The sequence below is a fragment of the Sminthopsis crassicaudata genome, chromosome 5, assembly GCF_048593235.1.
Source record: "Sminthopsis crassicaudata isolate SCR6 chromosome 5, ASM4859323v1, whole genome shotgun sequence".
NCBI lineage: Eukaryota > Metazoa > Chordata > Mammalia > Dasyuromorphia > Dasyuridae > Sminthopsis > Sminthopsis crassicaudata.
The window spans coordinates 265,910,269-265,930,977 of NC_133621.1; the positions used below are offsets into that span (position 1 = coordinate 265,910,269).

The following is a 20,709-nucleotide window of genomic DNA, read 5'->3' on the forward strand; positions in this document are numbered from 1 at the left end:
TAAATTAGAGGAACATAGGATAGTTTACCTCTCAGACTTGTGGAGGAGGAAGGAATTTGTGACCAAAGGATAACTAGAGACCATTATTGATCACAAAATAGAAAATTTTGATTACATCAAATTAAAAAGCTTTTATACAAACAAAACTAATGCAAACAACATTAGAAGAGAAGTAACAAATTGGGAAAACATTTTTCCAGTTAAAGGTTCTGATAAAGGCCTCATCTCCAAAATATACAGAGAACTGACTCTAATTTATAAGAAATCAAGCCATTCTCCAATTGATAAATGGTCAAAGGATATGAACAGCAATTTTCAGTTGGGGGGAGGCAGCGGCTGTTTGCCGATCCCTAGGTTTCTCACCCGGGCTAGTAGATGCGCGCAGTTTCACCTTCTTCCTGCCCGGGCTCGGCCCGAGTCCCGGATGCTGAATCTACATTTCACGACTACAGGGCGATGCTTTACGGCCCAAGTTCGAAGCGAAGGGGATAGGAGATGAAGTAAGGGCTCTGATTCCCGAGGGTACTGTATCCTGATGAGGATGAGCTTTGCATGCCGGGAAATGTAGGCCTGAGCGAGTGCACCGAACTGGGCAGTACCCGGCGTGCAGTGCGCCTTTTCTGAGCAGTGTGAGGAGCGTCCCTGGCGCGTCTCGAGCCGCGCTCGGGGGGGACTTCCCTCTTCTCTTTGCGAGGAGAAACTTCCCGCGGGATTGGTGTTTAGAGTGGGCTTTTCTCGTGTCCTCGTCTCCTTGGTGAGGGGGACAGGTAAGGAACAGCTGACGCGGTATTCGGGAGCGTAGGGCCCGGTGGTCACCCCTCAGACTTTTTCGGCTGAGGCCTCCTCCTCAGAAATCGGGCGAGGGGGACCATCGGGGAGTAGCGCCTCACTTTACCCTCCTCCAGCACCAGGTTCTCCTTGACCTTCGTCTGCCAGCACCAGGTTCTCCTTGACCTTTGTGTGCTTGATTTTGGAAAAGTTTCTCCTGCCTCAATTAACTGGGCAAGGAAATGGGGCCACCTATTGGAGAGGAGAGGAGAGGGGGAGGGGAGAGGAGAACACACCTCCGCTCCCTCCACCCCAGTTCCCTCCTAACTTGATTTCCTGCGTCTCTAGCTGCGGAGCCCGGGGAGGAACGGCCTCGGTGCCTTGTGAAATAGTAGATGAGAGTCTGCAAAATGTGGGTTCAAGTTTCCTTCCTGTCCCGTGCACCTGGGCAGCTCCGGAGAGGATTCGTTAATCTTCTACTGTGACCCGGGGACTGTGCTGGGTTACAAATTATATACAAAATTAATTATATCGTGTACCAGGTAGTGTAACCGAGTGCTGGGGATATAGATTATAATGGCACATACTCTATACTAGGCAACATGCTAAGCTGAGTGCTGGGTACACAGATAGTAACAGCCAGCATTTCTATGGCGTTTGCTCTTTGCCAGCATTATGTTAGCTAAGTGCTGGATTTACAAGTTATACCGGTTAACATTGTACCAGCTAAATGCTGAGGATAAAATAATTGCTGCTAGCATGTACATACTGCTTACCATGTGCCATGTGTTTCATCAATATGATCTCATTTGATCCTCACAACACCTCTGGAGAGAGATGTTATTATTTTGTGTGGGAAAATTGAGTCAAATGGAGGTTAGGTGGTATGTTCAGAATGATATAGCGGTAAGTCAGAGACTGGATTTGAACTTAGGTCTTCCTAACTGAGGAAAGTTGGAAAAGTGGGAGCTATGGGCCATGTATTAAATGTTAGGGTTACAGACATTAACAAGCAGTGTAGTTCCTGTCCTTCGGAATTTTAGTCTTAAGGAAGAATAAAAAGCATAAAGGAGGCCAGGTAAGTACTTAGCTGCTTGATTTGGAAATGGCCTGGAAGAGGTGCTTTGATTTTTGAGTCCCAGGGACAGAGCTTAAACTCTGGTAAGAAGGAAATGACTAGACTTTAGGCTAAAAGGCAAAATAAAATAATTTGTGGAGTGAAGATTGGGAAAGGACTTTAGCCAAAGAATGGGTTAGAGGAACTGCCTTTAGGCAGCACCTGAGCTGATATTTTAAGAAAGCCAGGGATTCTGTGAAGCTGAGGACCAATCTTCTGACCAAAGACAGCCTTTCCAAAGGTTTGAAGATAGGAAATGGAATTTCTCAGAAATCAGCAAACCAGACATTTTTACTGGAATGTAGAGCAAATGAAGGAGAGGAATGTGCAATAAGTCTAGACAAGTATATTGGAACCATATTGTGAAGGGTTTTAAAAATGAAAATGAAGTTTGGTGTTTTGTTATTAGGGTTTTTGTTTTGCTAATTCAGGCCAGAGGAAGTCATTGGAGCTTCTTAAGCTATAGAGTGACATAGTTTAACAGCTTTGGGCAAGCAAAGACTGAAGATGGTTATTGGAATAGTTCCGTTATTTGGCAGAGAAATAATAAACACCTCAATTAGGTTGGTAGTCATGAAGGAAAAGAAGGGAATGGATGGAAAATATGTTGTGGCTGTAGCATTGATTAGAGTTGACAGCTGATTGGATGAGTTAGAGGGGAAGACCAGGGTAACAAACTGGAATGACTAGAAGCTGTACCCTAAAACAGAAATGGGAAAGTTAAAAAAAGAGGATAGAGACCAGAAAAGATAATAAGGGTTCTTTTGGATATGACTTGAAGGTCCTATAAAACACCCATTGAAGATAAGAGGAGATAATAGGATGGTGTATGCTTTTATATAAAAGATATATAAATACAATCTCTAAGTCGGCAGCATAGAAGTGATAAATTCATGGCATCCATTGAGATCATCAAGAAAGTGGAGAGAAGAAGAGAAAAGGTCCCTAAGATATATAAAAATAGGAGGTAGGAGAATCATGATAATCATGTAAAAGAAACTGAGATGGATAGGCCAAAACCATAAGGGAACACAGTTCTGAAAACTAAAGGAGAAAGATGGTTGTCAAGTGTTACTAGAAGTCAAAGTGAATGAGGACTAAGTATGTTGTGCAATTTTGCAATTACTCCACAGAGAGAAGTAACTGTGAGATGAAAAAATATAGACAATGATATATATATATATATATATAGGCTGTCTTTTCTCAGAGTCTTGGTGTGAAAGGGAGGTTGTTTGTCCTTCGATCTTGAAGAGGACCATGACAACAGAAAGATGATGCCATGACATACTAGTGACTTGGATTAAAATGAGGGAGGGCTGGGCAAAGTCACCTGCTGCACTTTTCTCTCCAGAGCCATCTGGGTCCAGTAACAAGATGTTACTAAATGACTGGAGATGGCTCTGAATGAAATGGGAGACCTTTTTAAGCTAAAGTCTTCAACAGGTCTTGGTTTGACCAAGGTTGCACCTATTCCATGATTAAGGCTAGGTAGCAATTGAGGCAAAGAATCTCCTCTTTTACCTAGTTCAAAAAAAAATCTAAATAAATAAATGAATGAATGAATGAACCTGGGAGGGAAAGACCCTCAAGGTTTTTGGTCAAAGCAAAAATGGCTGCTTTTTATATTCAATTTGAGTATGTTGGAACCCTAACTATGATCAAATGGGGCTTGGACTAGGACCTATTATTAATAGCCAATGAAATCATATTGGTTTTGGTTTAAAGCATGGTCCTCAAGAAAGAAATATAGCCAATAAACCCCAAGATATCTTGGGAGGGTTCAGAGATGCAAAAGAGAAAACAAAAATAGTTTTAAGAGCATTTGTAGGTAAGGGAGGGAGAAAGAAAGGAAGGGAGTGAGAAAAGAGTAGTAAGGCACTTAGAAAGGATGTAATCAAGTAAAAAATTTAATGATGGAGGAGGTGAGAGTAAGCTGTAAGAAAAGAGCCAGAGAATAAGGAGTAAAATAATTAGGGAGAAAGGAAATAAGAGAAGTTTTGAGCTTCATTCAAAGTAGTAGCATATGTATATATAAGACTTCTCAGATATGGAACATAGCAATCTCCAAAGAATTTCATTTGAGTTTGATGCAGAAAGATGGCACTGGCAATGTGAGCAGACTATAGTAAATTACAAATAAGGAACTTTGAACAATAGTGTAAAAATGTATGACTGAAAGACTAGGGCAGGTTTCATGAAAAGAGCAAGTGTTAACAGGTTGACTAGAGGAAACAAGAAAAGCCCTGGCTGAGCACTGGCAAGTTGCAATTTGCTTCATGGAAAAAATGTCCAAATCGATGACAACAAATCATTTGAATTTTAGTAAGTGCAGAAAACTGGGAAGGATACATTGTTTTGAAAAGTTTCTGGGGGGAGGGGAGGAGAGAATAGGTTTTCTAAAAGAGTATAGATAATCTGTCTTTATACTTTTTGGCACTATCTTGAATTTTGTGCCTGTTATTAATAATAGAAATTCCTTTTTGAAAATAATGCTATGTTCTGAAAAACTGTAACAAACTATACATTTATCTAAAATATCAATGACCAAAAATTTGAATTTTTGATGTCATCACTATTATGATTTAAAGGCGCATAAGACCTTAAAAGTCTAGGAAAAGTAAATGACATTTAAATAGTATTTAAAAATACACATATTTTAATATACTTTATCCACTTATACTTCGTAATCATGTGAAGTAGTTACTACAGGGATTATCCCCATTTTACAGATAGGGAAACTGAGAATCAGAGGTTCAGTGAAGAATTAGAAGCAGAATTTCAGTCCAACTTATCCTCAGTTGTAACTCTGACATTCTGTCTGCTAAACTAGGCTGCTTCTATGTGCCAGAAACCAAGAGTGATTATTTTAAACTGAATATAAACATTATTCAGCAGTATTTTACTTAATATATAATAGCATCAAATTGTTTATCTGTTCAATTATCAGTGTTTTCAGTCCATTTTATAGGGGAAATGAAAACAAACTTTTTATTTGTTTTAGAAATTTTGTATTTTGGGCACTTGGAATTATGAGACCTGAATGTAGTTCTAATTCTATATATTATTTAACTTTGAGAAAATTTGATAAAATTAGCTCTGAAACATTGTCTTCATCATAACCTTCTTTGGCTAATAATATTTGGTTTAAAGTAAGAACATTTGATATCATTCTTTAAAGAAACATTTACCTTAGGGTCTTTTATTGTCTTAAAATTTAGGAATTCTTTATTCTATTGAAATACTTAAACAGGAAAGAAATTTCTTTACACCTATCTTTATTCTCCCCAAGAAATTATTTGGATTTTTTTTTCTTTTAGAATCTACCCTTTTTCCTCTTCTGCCTCTATGCCATTAAAATTAGCACTAGTCCACATTCTTGTGACTAAAATAAGTTTTGCCACACCTAAAATAAATATAATATATATTGCTGTTATATTTTTAATTGCCTCACGAGGAATGAGTTTGCTACATACAGGCCTGTACTTGTTTGAAACAGTGCTTTTAAATAAATGTGAATTAAGGAGGAAAAAACATCAACCTTTGTAAAATGTTTCAGGTTAGGTAATTTGTGTAAACTTTGAAAGACCTCTAGAATATATTATCGTGTATACTTGATGACAATTTTGTATATTGATTTGTGTAAACTTTTTAAGACCAACTACAGTGTATTATTTTTTGTAGTTTTTATTGTCCCTGGATTAACAACCTGTTAGTTGTTAATGGTATCAAGCTGTGGATTTCAAAATTTAAACTATAAAACATTCAGACTAACATAAGAGAGGCTTGATTTTTTTTTTTTTTTAATTGTTAATGACATTTTTCCACTGTGTCAGTATTTTTCCCCCCTCAGGTACTTCATATCCTGCACTTATAAAAAAGAGGATATAGCATGGCAATTTGTGTTTGGTTTTACACATAACATTTACATGTTTCTGTTAAGAAAGAACATAGACAAATTCATAGGATTCACACTTGAAAGGGAATTCAAAAATCATTTTAGTCCTTCCCTTTTATTTTATAGGTAAAGAAACTGAGAAGAAGATGTTAGAGGGGAGATGGCTTGCCCAAGTAGCAAAAGTAGGATTCATTTTTTAGTGTTTTGATTCCAAAATCAGGATTCTTTGTACCTTACCAATTTGCTTTCTTTCTTTGGCAAATAGATTGCCTGCTTCTTAGTTATATCCTTTCCTCTTGATTTCCAGAATCTCTTGCCTACTGTTCATGGTCAGAGATTTGTCTGTCTGTCCTTGAAGCATTTATCTCGGTTTGGTTGTCCACTGCCTCCTAACCCAGGGATAGGAAATTAATCAGATCTACTTCTGAGTCAAGTGTGATTGTAAACCCAGGTTTACTAAATTTCCCTAACCCTATTGTGTGGTATGGCAAACCCAATTCAAAAATATTCAGAGATATCTCAAAGTGAAGAATAGAAGTTTTATTAGGATCTCAGGAGAAATGGACAGTCCTCTCTATCTCAGAAGAGAAGGGTTACTTTCACAAAGGTTTGTGAGATAATTTAAGTGGTCAGAGAGAAAAAAAAAATTATAGAAACTATTCCCCCACCCACTCCTGCTAATCCTCCTAAAATCATTGGCAAACCAAACTTTATTTCTTTATTTGTCTCTGGAATATAGGTAGGCTTTTGTGACACTAGGGTCTTGGTTATGCAAAACTTGTTATAAAAGAAAGAAAGAGTTTGTTCTACATATTGTTCGAAACAGAAACATTTTCGACAGGACAAATGCAAAAACTATTATTCTCAGAATCTCTTTAAATAATGGTACAACAATCAATTAAAACTCACACAGAATATCCTATTTTCACATAAAAGAGTCTGAAAAGTTCTTAAAAACATCAATTAAACTTTTTGAAATAACCCTTTCAATTCACATTTATGACCATATTCTTTAAACAAGGAAACCATTAGGTATAAACAAATATTCAGGCAATTAACTTATTACAGTAAAGGTAGGGCTGTCTCATTAAATCACAGTTTGCTTTAAATTTATCTTGAATCTTTTCAGACTCCTCAAAGGAGCTTGCCATCTAGGTGATAATAGCCTCTTATTATTTCAGCCACTTCAATCACTTAAGATATATCTTAAATTAGTTCTGTTCAGTCTTTCTAATGTTCTGATTAACTGATTGTGTCAATCTCTTCAATGCCTCTGAGTCCCATACACAAACTTAGGGCAAAAATTAGCTGTATACTAAATCTTAATAAAACTTACTACAATTGCAAGCTTTCCTAATTTAAAAGAGAATTTCTCAACTTCTTCGGGTCAACTATCTTTCTCCCATTGACTATTGAGTGGGAAATTTGTTAATAACCATTTATAAATTCCTTTAAGGAACCCTCATTCCTAGTAATACCATGTAAACTCAACAAATATTTTCTAAAACATGGTATAGTTAATCATAAGGAACATTTCAAACAAAACTTAAACAAGATTTTTGACTGTAGGCTTAAAGATAGCTTTATGGTATAAATCACCATATCATTATATTTGTACACTTGTGTATCTTTTCAGGAGAATTAGAGGGGTTCAATCAATCAACTACAAAACACAAGTGTTATTTGGATTTTCATTGTATGTAGATTGTGATTAGGGGATGTAAATGGAGTAGTCCTATAAGTTACTGGAGAGAGGGTGATAAGTAAGTGACTTAGAATAAATAAGGAATTCAGTTTATCCACAATTTAAGTGGGAGTGGGAGTACTTTTCCAATTCTAGTCAACTGTAATTTTAATTTTTTTTTTCATTTTTTACATATTGGTATTTTCTTTTTTCTTTTTTGTTTTAATTTTTATTAATTTTGTAATTATAACATTTTTGACAGTACATATGCATAGGTAATTTTTTTTTACAACATTATCCCTTGTACTCCCCTCTGTTCCGAATTTTCCCCTTCTTCCCTCCACCTCCACCCCTAGATGGCAGGCATTCCCATACGTATTAAATATGTTATAGTATATCCTAGATACAATATATATTTGCAGAACCAAATTTTGTTGCTGTTGTTGTTGCAAAGGAAGAATTGGATTCAAAAGGTAAAAATAACCATGGGAGAAAAAGAAAAAATGCAAACAATTTACATTCCTTTCCCAGTGTTCCTTCTCTGAGTGTAGCTGATTCTATCCATCATTGATCAATTGGAATTGGATTAGATATTCTCTATGCTAAGATATCCACTTCCATCAGAATACATCCTCATATAGTATTGTTGAAGTGTATAATGATCTCCTAGTTCTGCTCATTTCATTCAGCATCAGTTGATGTAAGTCTCTCCAAGCCTCTCTGTATTTATCCTGTTGGTCATTTCTTACAGAACAATAATATTCCATAACGTTCATATACCATAATTTACCCAACCATTCTCCACTTGATGGGCATCCATTCATTTTCCCAACTGGAATTTAAAAATTTTGTCCCCCATGGGCCTTTATTACAGCAAATGATTTCCACAAACTATGCAATATGAAGATTTTATGTAAAATTCGATACTATTAATTCCTTAACTTTTCTGATATGTTGAAGGTAAGCAAATAGTGAAAGATGTTAGAATAAGACAAAATCATATCATAAGCCTAGGGCATCTTTATGTTTCTAAGAAAGACACTTGTAGAGTTGGGAACTTTGGAGAAATATACTTGAAAGAAGTATACTTGAAACAAGGTGTTAACTCAGTGGAATTGATGAGATAATGGTTCTCTAGTTTACATATACTTAGTACTTAGTATGGTGATGTAATAGTTCTACAATTGATGTAATTGTAATAGGGTATTTAAACTGGGGACAGAGTCAGACTCAGAAGAGAGACTAGCAGAGGAGAATGGGTCAGATTATGGAACTACCCGACTTGGGTCTTGGCCTTTGTTTTAAGGACCTTCTTTGTCTCTCTCAGATGGACAAAGTGAATATGGCTTGTTGGCACCCATTTGATTTCTTCTTCATCTGTAGAGATCTGGTCCTTTTCTGGATCTCTCCACATCACAGTGTGACACTTGTGTGACATTGCAGTGGACACTGCCCTTCTGGTGGGTTATAAAACCTGTCTGCCAGAGCCAGTGCATCTTTATCAAAAATTTAAAAAGTTAATGATATAGAGAGCTAAATTTAGAAGTTCTCTAGGGTTACCTGTGGCTCCCCCTTTCTTTTGTTTTTGGAGGAGTGTCTTAATGTCTCTGTTTCTCCTCTCTACTATTGCCTGTTCTTGAGGATTAAAAGGTATGCCAGTGGTATACTGTACACAAAAGTGCAAAATATTTAAAAGTGTATGCAAGTCCGTTATTTGTTTTTATTGCCTGGGGAACACCCATAATTGCAAAAGGTTGGATAAGGAATTCAGTGACCACTCGGGCTGTCTCTTTTACTGCTGGTATTGCAAAAGTAAATCCTGAAAAGGTGTCTACTTCGTACTATCCTACTATCATGGATAAAAGACAGATGACCAAAAGATTTATAATGGGTCACATCCATTTGCCAGATTTCATTGGGTCTCAAACCAAGAGGGTTCTTCCTTGGACAGATTGTAGGAGCATAGAAAGGAAAGCAAGCTGTACAGCCTTTTATTATGTTTCTAGCTTCCTCTTTTGTTATCCCAAACTGCAAAGGAGCAGCCTGATAATATTTAGAATGAGATTCGTGGGCTACCTGAAATAAAGGGAGTATTGTCTAACATGGTTAGGTGATCAGCTTTTGAATTTCCATTAAAAATATAGGACCTGGAAGTCCATTGGACTTCCACATGTGGACATGCAAGATATAAATCTTACTTAGATGTTTTCTCACTTGCTCTTGAAGTTCCTTAAAGAGCTGATATATATTAGAAGCCAAATTTTATTTGGGCTGTGGCAATTCTTTGTACCACACCTACTGAATAGGCTGAATCAGATATTACATTTACATCTTCTGGATAATAAGTAAGAGCTAGCATGATTGCATACAATTCATTCTGCTGAGTGGACTGAAAAGGAATTCTGATTACTCTCTTTATGGTTAAATCATAAGAGTATACAGCACAAATATTATATGTTGATGTGTCTTTGAAGAGAGTTGGTCCTTTAAGAGGTTCCTTAGAAACCTTTTCTTTAAATATCCATTGCCAATTATGTATAGCTGGGTTATTTTTAATGGAGACCTGTATGTAAAATTTGGAGGTGTGGCCAATAAAATTTGCCACTCTGGGATGGTTTCACAGCATACATTAATTCGTGCGTTAGTATAAAAGATGTATATCTTGTCAAGTCTTATCCCAGATAATTGTACTGCTCACTTAATGGTCTTTAATAAAATTCTAGCCACAAGCACTGGGTAAGGAGTAAGGTTTTGGTCTGGTTGTGCTGGGAGGTTCATCTACTCTATCATACTGTGTCCTTAATGAAGCACTGCTGTGGGTGCCTCTTTTTTTTTTTTTTTTTAAAGCAAAAACTGAAATTTCCAAGGGTTTTTGAGTAACTCCTTCAACCATATTGGATAAAGCCAGTTCAGCCTCTGCCAAAGCCTCTTGAGCTTCTTTTGTAAGCTGGCATGGTGTGTTTAAAGCAGTGTCTCCCCTTAAAATGTCATATAATGGTTGTAATTGATAGGTAGTTAAGCGTAACACTGGATGCATTCTTTGGATATCTCCTATCAATTTCTAAAAGTCATTTTAAGTGTTCAACTTTTTGTAATGTAAGCACCTTAGGGAGAGTATACTTCATATCCTAAATATTGAAAAGGAGGATGTTTTTGAATTTTTTCTGGAGCTACATGCAATTTGTAGCTCCTTAGTGTTTCTATGGTCTTTTGTAGACATGCTTTTAACATTTGCTCCTCAGGTACACATCCCAAGATATCATCTGTTTAATGTAATAACTTTTGGAAATGCTTTTCTTACTGGAGTTAAGTAGCAGCAACATACATTTGACACATAGCAGGGCTATTTTTTATTTCCTATGGCAAAACTATCCATTTATGTCTTTTATAAGGCTCAGCTAAATTAATGCTGGGTACTGAAAAGGCAAATCTTTTCATATCCTCCTTATCTAGAGGGATAAAATAGAAACAATCTTTAATCTAAAGAGGACATTCCCATGGCAATTGATAGGAGAGGGAAGCTCAGGCTGAAGAGCTCCCATTGTCTCCATTTATTCATTTACTTTTCTCAAATCAGTCAATATAATCCATTTTCCAGATTTATTTATTTATTTATTTATTTATTTATTTATTTATTTATTTATTTATTTATTTATTTATTTATTTTACAACAAATACAGGGGAATTCCAAGGATTTAGAGAAGGTTGTAAGTGTCCTTGGTTAAATTGCTATACCTAATAAGCCCTGAATTTTATCACTTTTAAGGGCCACTGTTCTATCCACACTGGTGTTTTCCATTGAATGGGAACAGGTAAGAATGCAGGCAGGCCTTCAATAGCAAACCTGCTTAAAAAGCCAAAATACTTATTTGTAATCCTAACTGTTGTAAAATGTCTCTTCCCCATAGATTAATGGGGATTTTTTTCTACTACAAAAGGAGTAAAAACTACTGTTTCAACCTTCAAATATCCATCTTAAAGAGGTAGCACTAACTTCAGCTGCTATTGATCCTTTTATGCTAGACATTGACTCATGAACATCAAAAATTTTTAAGACTGTTGCTGAACTTCAAAACTCATAGGAATCATTGGATTCCCTGACACATGAGGTAATTGACAATAGATTGGTTTTGGACTATCTCTTGGTTGCTTAAAGAAGTGCATGTGTGATTGTTATTTAGATACCCTCCTTCTAGGACTTCTGGAAATCTTTTACAATACCATGTTGATTCATATTGTTTGTTATATCACTACTTGCACATATAATTCATGTTTGTTATACCATACTGAGCTTGTGCCAGCTGTGGGGAGAGGCCATCATTACTAGCCTGAGCTATATTACTGTGTACTTGTGTAATACCTCCCATGGTGATGGATTTATGTATGCTGCTTTCAATTTCAGTCCTGAGGAAACCCGCTAACAATATCTGGTTTGACTCCCCATTTCCCTTTGGTGATTTTCACCTCCCTGAGAAGTCAGGGAAGAAATAATCATCTTTTTTTTTTTTTTTTTTTTTTTTTTGGGTGTTCTCACCTTTCTTCCTGAAAAGTTAGGGAGGGTTGTGTTCTAAAACAAGTGGGAGACACTTGAGAGAGAGGCTAACTTTTAGGTTTTCTTTATCCAAAGAATGGATATGATCTTTTTTTTTTTTTTTTTTGCCTTGTCTTCCTTCCTTCCTTCCTTCCTTCCTTCCTTCCTTCCTTCCTTCCTTCCTTCCTTCCTTCCTTCCTTCCTTCCTTCCTTCCTTCCTTCCTTCCTTCCTTCCTTCCTTCCTTCCTTCCTCCCTCCCTCCCTCCCTCCCTCCCTCCCTCCCTCCCTCCCTCCCTCCCTCCCTCTCTCCCTCCCTCCCTCCCTCCCTCTCTCCCTCCCTCCCTCTCTCCCTCCACCCCTCTCCCTCCTACCTTCAAATTTTATTGACAAAACCTATGCATGGTAATTTTCAATATGATACTTGCAAAACTTCTATTCCAACTTTTCCTCTCACCCTTCCCCTAGGTGGCAGGTAGTCCCATACATGTTAAATATGTTAAAGTATATGTTAAAAAATATATGTATATATGTATACATATTTATACAGTTATCTTGCTATACAAGAAAAATCAGATTTAGAAAGAAGGTAAAAATAACCTGGGAGGAAAAACAAAAATGTAAGCAAATAATAACAGAAAGAGTGTAAATGCTATATTGTGGTCCATAGTCATTTCCCAGTGTTCTTTCGCTGGGTGTAGCTGGTTCTGTTTTTTACTGATCAATTGGAACTGATTTGGATCCTCTCATTGTTGAAGAGAGCTACATCCATAAGAATTGATCCTCATATAGTATTATTGTTGAAGTGTATAATGATCTCCTTGTTCTGCTCATTTCACTTAGCATCAGTTCATGTAAGTCTCTCCAGGCCTCTCTGTATTCATCCTGCTGGTTATTTCTTACAGAACAATAATATTCCATAACATTCATATGCCACAATTTATTTATCCATTCTCCAATTGATGGGCATCCACTTAGTTTCCAGTTTCTAGCCACCACAAAAAGGGGTGCCACAAACATTTGGGCACATCCAGGTCCCTTTCTCTTCTTTAATATCTTTTTTGGGATATAAGCACATTAGTAACACTTCTGGATCAAAAGGTATGCACAGTTTGACAACTTTTTGAGTATAGTACCAAATTGCTCTCCAGAATGGTTGAACTATTCATAACTTCACCAACAATGCATCAGTGTCCCAGTTTCCCCACATCCCCTCCACATTTGTCATTATCTTTTCTTGTCAGTCTGAGAGGGATGTAGTGGTATCTCAAAAGTTGTCTTAATTTGCATTTTTCTGACATGATCTCCTTTTATAAGATTATCTTTCCATGTAGGTTTTAAGTAGGTGGGATCATAGGAAAAAAAAAAAAAGCAGTAATTCCACCCCCCAAGAGTAAGAAGTACAGAGAGAGGTTAAGCAGGTTTTATGATTAAAAACAAGGTTAGAGTCCTAAGGTGATCAGGATTTTGCTCCATTTAAGTTCTAGCAGAGCCTAAAAATGGCTTTTATCATCAGGTGCTTGAAATAAAATTTTAATTTTCACTTTGTCTTTTTTTCCCCTATTACTAATAGTAAAAACCATACAAGGGCTTGCTTTAGAGACAGGTAGGGAAGAAGATGAAAATAGGAATTTCCATATTTCTTAGCACTAGAAAAAATAAAACTCCATCCCTCTTAGAAAAGATAATAGTAACTAAGAGGAAAATCCCCAAGCCAGCTTTGAAAGGGAAAATTAAAAGATTAAATTAAACTTTATAAATAAGACTAAGATCAGAGTATCTGGAAAAATCATGCCACTTGTTCCTTGAGAAGCATTATCTTCCTCATTGGATGAATCCACAGGATGCATTGCTTTCTTTTCACTGGGCCTGCTTGTTGACTTTGGGTCTGGAGTTCAGGAATTACATTTTAGTCCTAACTGGATTTCACAGGAGACGCTGGAATGAATGGTAGCATTAGATATGATATATTCAAAAGCATGATTATAATTGATTGAGGATGTAACTGCTATATTATCTCTCTGGAAAATGAGTTCTTAGGACTTTCAGATGTTGCAGAATGCAAACGGTTTTTAGATGTAGAGTCCAAGGATTTGGTATAAGTTTCTTCTGAGAATATTCCTCAAACAATATAGTGATGAGGATATTGTGTGACATATAGTAAATCCTTTTCTATTTTTGCTTGCTTTAGTTTCTTTCATATGCTACAGAAATGCTCTTGGCTTGAGTTTGGAAGTACTCAGACCAAATGAAGACCTAGACAGTCTTGAAATTTTAAAGAAATGAATCTCAGATGCAAACATTGAATTTTTAGAAGGATTTACATTTACATGTAGAGGGTCTGTATTGAGTAAGTCCATGTACAGAAAGAGTCCTATTCAGATATTACTTGAGACCCACTCTCTGTAAGGGCAACTATTTCAAAGACATACTGTAGAGAAATTTAGGATAATCTTGATGGAGAATGCATGTGACAGGAGCAAGGCAGCACAACTATGCTATTTACAACTCAGTTTTGGCAAATACCTTGTTATTGATAGTTACTGCTATTTATGACTCTTTTGAGAAATACTTGTTATTAATACTATTAATATTAATTGACTATTAATAGATACTTTGTTGTTGCTAGTCAAGTTCAAACTGAAATGTGGAAGTATGATCTATAACCCTGGAGTGAATAAAGCGCCACCTAGAGTTAGCTGGTGTCAAAGCAACACTAGCTTAAAGAGTATATAACCTTTGGTCCTCAGATTACTAAAGAAAAGTGCAAAGTATATCTTGGTCTTGGGCTCATGGATATTCATTTCAGATTCACATTCTTGGTATTCACTGAAATTGGATTTCAACATGTAAAAATGATAAAAAATTGAGCAATAAAAACTGCTAATATTGATAATTCAGAAAATGAAATTAGTTTTTGAAAACTTTCTTCAGTTTAACATTGTAAATTGAGAGAGAAGATTACTTACAAATTTCTAATAATTGAGTGAAATGTACTTTTAAATTTGATAAATCAAACAACAGTTTTATGGGCAAAGCAAATTGTACACAATACATTTTATGCTTTATACTTAAGATAGATTTGGATCTTTCAAAAAAAATCTTATAAGTAGTATTGTGCTTGAAAGTAATTATTTTTACTTGGTTCTAAATTTTCTTCTCTTCCTCAGTCTTTCTTACTATTCTCCCAACCTGTCCTATGGCCCCTCCCATTACTATAGTGTTTAAAAAAAAAAATTCTTTCCATGAGTTCAGAATTTTTGGCAACTGGTATTCTATGCCATAACATTGTTTTTTCTCTCTATTGTTTGTATCTTCAGCAATGGTCTTTGAACTTGTGTTTTGGGCATACTGGTATCATAATGGCAGTGTATGCAAATATATTATTGTAAAAGTCATTTATCCCAAGTTCATTTCTTGTTCCAGTCTATGCTTTAAATAAAATAACTTGAGTATAGATTAGAATTTAATGTCTTTCTGCCTTAGACCACCATGCTTATTACAAATTTGTTTTTCTCCGATAGTGATCTTGTATGCTGCCCTGGAATATGAAAATCACTGATTCAGCTTGTATATGAGTATATTCCTGAAGAATCTGGGGTACCTTATTTTTAATAACTTCATTAATGGCAGATTTTCAGCCTTTTGAGAATATTCAGAAATCTTTCAGAGCCAGGTTTGATGAATAAGGTAAGTGATTGCTTTCTTTTGCTTTATTAGCCTTAATGCATCATTTTACTCTTCTTCAGTGTTCTTATTAGATTAATGTTCTACAAGGCTACAAGAACCCTTTATGTTTTGATTCCATCATGTAGTAATTTGCATAGGATCATATATTGGATTGAAGGGAACTTTAGAGACTAAATAGTCTAAATTGCCCATGTTACAGGAGAAGTTACTTATTGAAAGTAAGAGAAGGTAAGCCCAATATCACATAGATTATAATAATAAGAGCTAGAATTTGAATCTAAGCTCTCTTAACTTCAGATGTTTCAGGAAGGAGTCAAAGGGTAGGAATGTATTGGCAAGACAGATAATAATAAAAGAATAGCAAACCCACAAGAGACTTTGGGAGACCCCTTGCTAAAATCTAAATGTACTACTTACCACCCTTTTTGTCCATCAACCATCCCAATAAATGAAATGAGGTTAGTTTGGTATGGCTTATTCTTAGTGGACTGAAGATAAATATAAAAGAGTGTCACAGACCTGAAAGAACAGTATCAGGAAGGCTGACATAGATAGAAATGCTTTTTTAGTTCTTTTAGGTTTGAGGATAGAAACAAGGAAAATATAAAGCTACTACATGAAGTGAAAAGGGCAACTCAGAGTTGTGTATGTGGAAGTAATTTTTAATAGTAAGGCACTATATAACAATCAGCTAATATTATTTTTAATTCACATGTAATATTTGAATGAGACTTTGAAACCTCACGACCCTCCACAGCATACAGCTCCTACATATAATGTTCCTCTGGGCTTTGGTTAGAAAGTTTGTATATACTGTCTGCCTAGAAGGACTTGGGGGAAACATCTGAAGTTAAGAGAGCTTAGATTCAAATTCTAGCTCTTATTATTATAATCTATGTGATATTGGGCTTACCTTCTCTTACTTTCAATAAGTAACTTCTCCTGTAACATGGGCAATTTAGACTATTTAGTCTCTAAAGTTCCCTTCAATCCAATATATGATCCTATGCAAATATATATGTATATTTCAATACATCTTTTATCACCTCTTGCCCTTCTCTGCCATTTTCACATCTACCTCAAAATAGCTCATCCATAAATTGTTCTGAAAAGGTGATGCTTGAAGAATGTACAAGATTAGACACAAATGAACTATTTGGGGAACATTTTGGCTTAATACAAACAGATATATATCTAATTAACTTTTGTTGATGTAAAATCTTTAAAATTCAGCCATATATATATATATATATTTTTTTTTTTTTTTGAGAGAAGAAAGGGATCAATTATAAACCTATATACCTATGCCCTCTTGGCCTAAATGGACACAAAACCTAGCAGAGCCAAGACTAAACCATGAAGATAAAATAGAGAAAAGAAACCCAAAAGAGGAGGGAAATAAAGCATGTTTGAGTGAGAAAGAGAGAGTCAGTTATTTTTACATATTGGGTATGGATGGGGTGTTACATAAGAAACATGAAGTAAGAAAGCATGCACCTATCACAACTGCACTGGGCTGAAATTTCGCCAGAACTCCAGGGAGAAGAACAGATGGAGGGAGGGAGAAAGAGAGAGAGAGGTTGTGGCTGTTATTGAAGAAGGAAAAGTCAAGGATAAAGAGCAGAACAAAGAAAATATGCAACCTAAGCATGCTCTCCCCTTCTGAAAGGAAGAGGAAAAAGGCACAGAGACACATAGGCTAAGCCCTCCTACATACAATGTTCCTCTGGGCTTTGGTTAGAAAGTTTGTATATACTGTCTGCCTAGAAGGACTTGGGGGAAAGTGCCTACTTGTCTTTTCCCATTATTCTTCTCATCCTATCAAGGCAAGGCATCAGGCCCATGAAAGAATGTTTGACAGATGCTATCAAGCTTAGTAATTCTGTTAAGGTACATGTTGTTTGAAGAGAAGATCTAACTCAGATCCAATTGGTCAATGATGGACAGAATCAGCTATACCCAAAGAAGGAACACTGGGAAATAAGTGTAAACTGTTTGCATTTTTGTTTTTCTTCCCAGGTTATTTTTACCTTCTGAATCCAATTCTTCCTTTGCAACAATAACAAAAAATATTCGGTTCTGCACACATATATTGTATCTAGGATATACTATAACATATTTAATATGTATGGGAATGCCTGCCATCTAGGGGAGGGAGGGTGAAGGGAAGGAGAGGAAAATTCGGAACAGAAGGGAGTGCAAGGGATGATGTTGTAAAAGTTACCCATGCATATGTACTGTCAAAAAAAAAGTTATAATTATAAAATAAAATTAAAATAAATAAATAAATAAATTTTATATTTTATTAATTTTCTATAATTTTTTATAACATTATCCCTTGCACTTACTTCTGTTCAGATTTTTTCCCTTCCTCCCCCAACCTCCTCCCCCAGATGGCAGGCAGTCTTATACATGTTAAATATATTACAGTATATTCTTTTTTTTTTTTTTTTTTTAAATTTTAACAAAGCTATAATTAAGCAAAGAAATCCCAATAAAAACTCAAAACCAAAACCAAATTTAACTGTATAAAGTTAGAAATAGGAGCTACTCCAGGGTAATACAAGAAGAATACAGAGGATTCAAAACACAATAGAGTTGTTTTAGTTTTTTTTCCACAAGAAGGCCATAATTAATTTTGTTGACAGCCAACAGTAGGTGGAAAGAAAAGGCAGCATTTTTAAAGGGAGAAGAAAAACTCACCCTTGCCTAATACATTGGAGGAATATTTTCTGAATATGGTTACATTTTTAGATTAAGCATAAGAGAGCTTCAATGTGACCTTTTTTTTTTTTTTTTTTTTTTTTTTTTTTTTTATTATTATATATATATTTTATAATATTATCCCTTGTATTCATTTTTCCAAATTGCCCCCCCTCCCTCTATTCCCTCCCCCCGACGACAGGCAATACCATACATTTTACATGTGTTACAATATAGTCTAGGTACAATACATGTGCGTGAATATCATTTTCTTGTTGCACAATAAACATTAGAATCCGAAGGTACATGCAACCTGGGCAGACAGATATTAGTGCTAACAATTTACATTCGCTTCCCAGTGTTCCTTTTCTGGGTATAGTTATTTCTGTCCATCATTGATCAACTGGAAGTGAGTTGGATCTTCTTTATGTTGAAGATTTCCACTTCCATCAGAATACATCCTCATACAGTATTATTGTTGAAGTATACAGTGATCTTCTGGTTCTGCTCATTTCACTCAGCATCAGTTGACCTAAGTCTCTCCAGGCCTCTCTGTATTCCTCCTGCTGGTCATTTCTTACAGAGCAATAATATTCCATAACCTTCATATACCACAATTTACCCAACCATTCTCCAACTGATGGACATCCATTCATCTTCCAGTTTCTAGCTACAACAAAAAGAGCTGCTACAAACATTTTGGCACATATATGTCTCTTTCCGCTCTTTAGTATTTCTTTGGGATATAATCCCAGTAGTAGCGCTGTTGGGTCAAAGGGTATGCACAGTTTGATAACTTTTTGGGCATAATTCCAGATTGCTCTCCAGAATGGCTGGATTCTTTCACAACTCCACCAGCAATGTATCAGTGTCCCAATTTCCCCACATCCCCTCCAACATTTGTCATTATTTGTTCCTGTCATCTTAGCCAATCTGACAGGTGTGTAGTGGTATCTCAGAGTGGTCTTAATTTGCATTTCTCTGATCAGTAGTGATTTGGAACACTCTTTCATGTGAGTGGATATAGTTTCAATTTCTTCCTCTGAGAATTGTCTGTTCATATCCTTTGACCATTTATCAATTGGAGAATGGTTCGGTTTCTTATAAATTATGGTCAGTTCTCTATATATTTTGGAAATGAGACCTTTGTCAGAACCTTTGTTTTTAAAAATATTTTCCCAATTTGTTACTTCCCTTCTAATCTTGTTTGCATTAGTATTATTTGTACAGAAACTTTTTAGTTTGATGTAATCAAAATCTTCTATTTTGTGATCAATAATGATCTCTAGTTCTCCTCTGGTCATAAATTCCTTCCTCCTCCACAAGTCTGAGAGGTAGATTATCCTCTGTTCCTCTAATCTATTTATTATCTCCCTCTTTATGCCTAAATCATGGACCCATTTTGATCTTATCTTGGTATATGGTGTTAAGTGTGGATCCATATCTAATTTCTGCCATACTAATTTCCAGTTTTCCCAACAGTTTTTTCCGAATAATGAATTTTTATCCCTAATGTTGGAATCTTTGGGTTTGTCAAAGATTAGATTGCTATAGATGTACCCTTTTTTGTCCTTTGTATCTAATCTGTTCCACTGATCTACCGGTCTATTTCTTAGCCAATACCAAATGGTTTTGGTGACTGCTGCTATATAATATAGCTTTAGATCAGGTACACTTAGACCACCTTCCTCTGAGTTTTTTTTCATTAGTTCCCTTGCAATTCTTGACCTTTTATTCTTCCATATGAATTTTGTTGTTATTTTTTCTAGGTCATTAAAATAGTTTCTTGGGAGTCTGATTGGTATAGCACTAAATAAATAGATTAGTTTGGGGAGTATTGTCATCTTTATTATATTCGCTCGGCCTATCCAAGAGCACTGAATGTCTTTCCAATTATTTAAATCTGATTTTATTTTTGTGGCAAGTGTTTTGTAATTTTTCTCATATAATTCCTGACTTTTCTTTGGTAGATGGATTCCCAAATATTTTATACTCTCAACATTTGTTTGGAATGGAATTTCTCTTTGTATCTCTTGCTGTTGCATTTTGTTAGTGATATATAAAAATGCTGAGGATTTATGTGGATTTATTTTGTATCCTGCCACTTTGCTGAAATTTTGAATTATTTCTAGTAGCTTTTTAGCAGAGTCTTTGGGGTTCTCTAAGTATACCATCATGTCATCTGCAAAAAGTGATAGTTTAATTTCCTCATTTCCTACTCTAATTCCTTGAATCTCTTTCTCGGCTCTTATTGCCGAGGCTAGCGTTTCTAGTACTATATTGAATAGTAATGGTGATAGTGGGCAACCTTGTTTCACTCCTGA

The 20,709-nt window shown here is 35.7% G+C and overlaps 1 protein-coding gene across 1 annotated transcript in view; it reads left to right on the plus strand.

The window, feature by feature from the left end:
- The first annotated feature begins 601 nt into the window (after window positions 1–601).
- The window catches only part of LOC141544574 (protein O-mannosyl-transferase TMTC3-like), an 83,433-nt gene continuing 63,325 nt past the window's right edge, over window positions 602–20,709 (plus strand). Inside the window, exons 1-2 of the mRNA XM_074270940.1 lie at window positions 602–767; window positions 15,517–15,682. The gene's annotated coding sequence lies outside the window, so the exon portion shown is untranslated. The remainder of the gene's footprint in view (window positions 768–15,516; window positions 15,683–20,709) is intronic.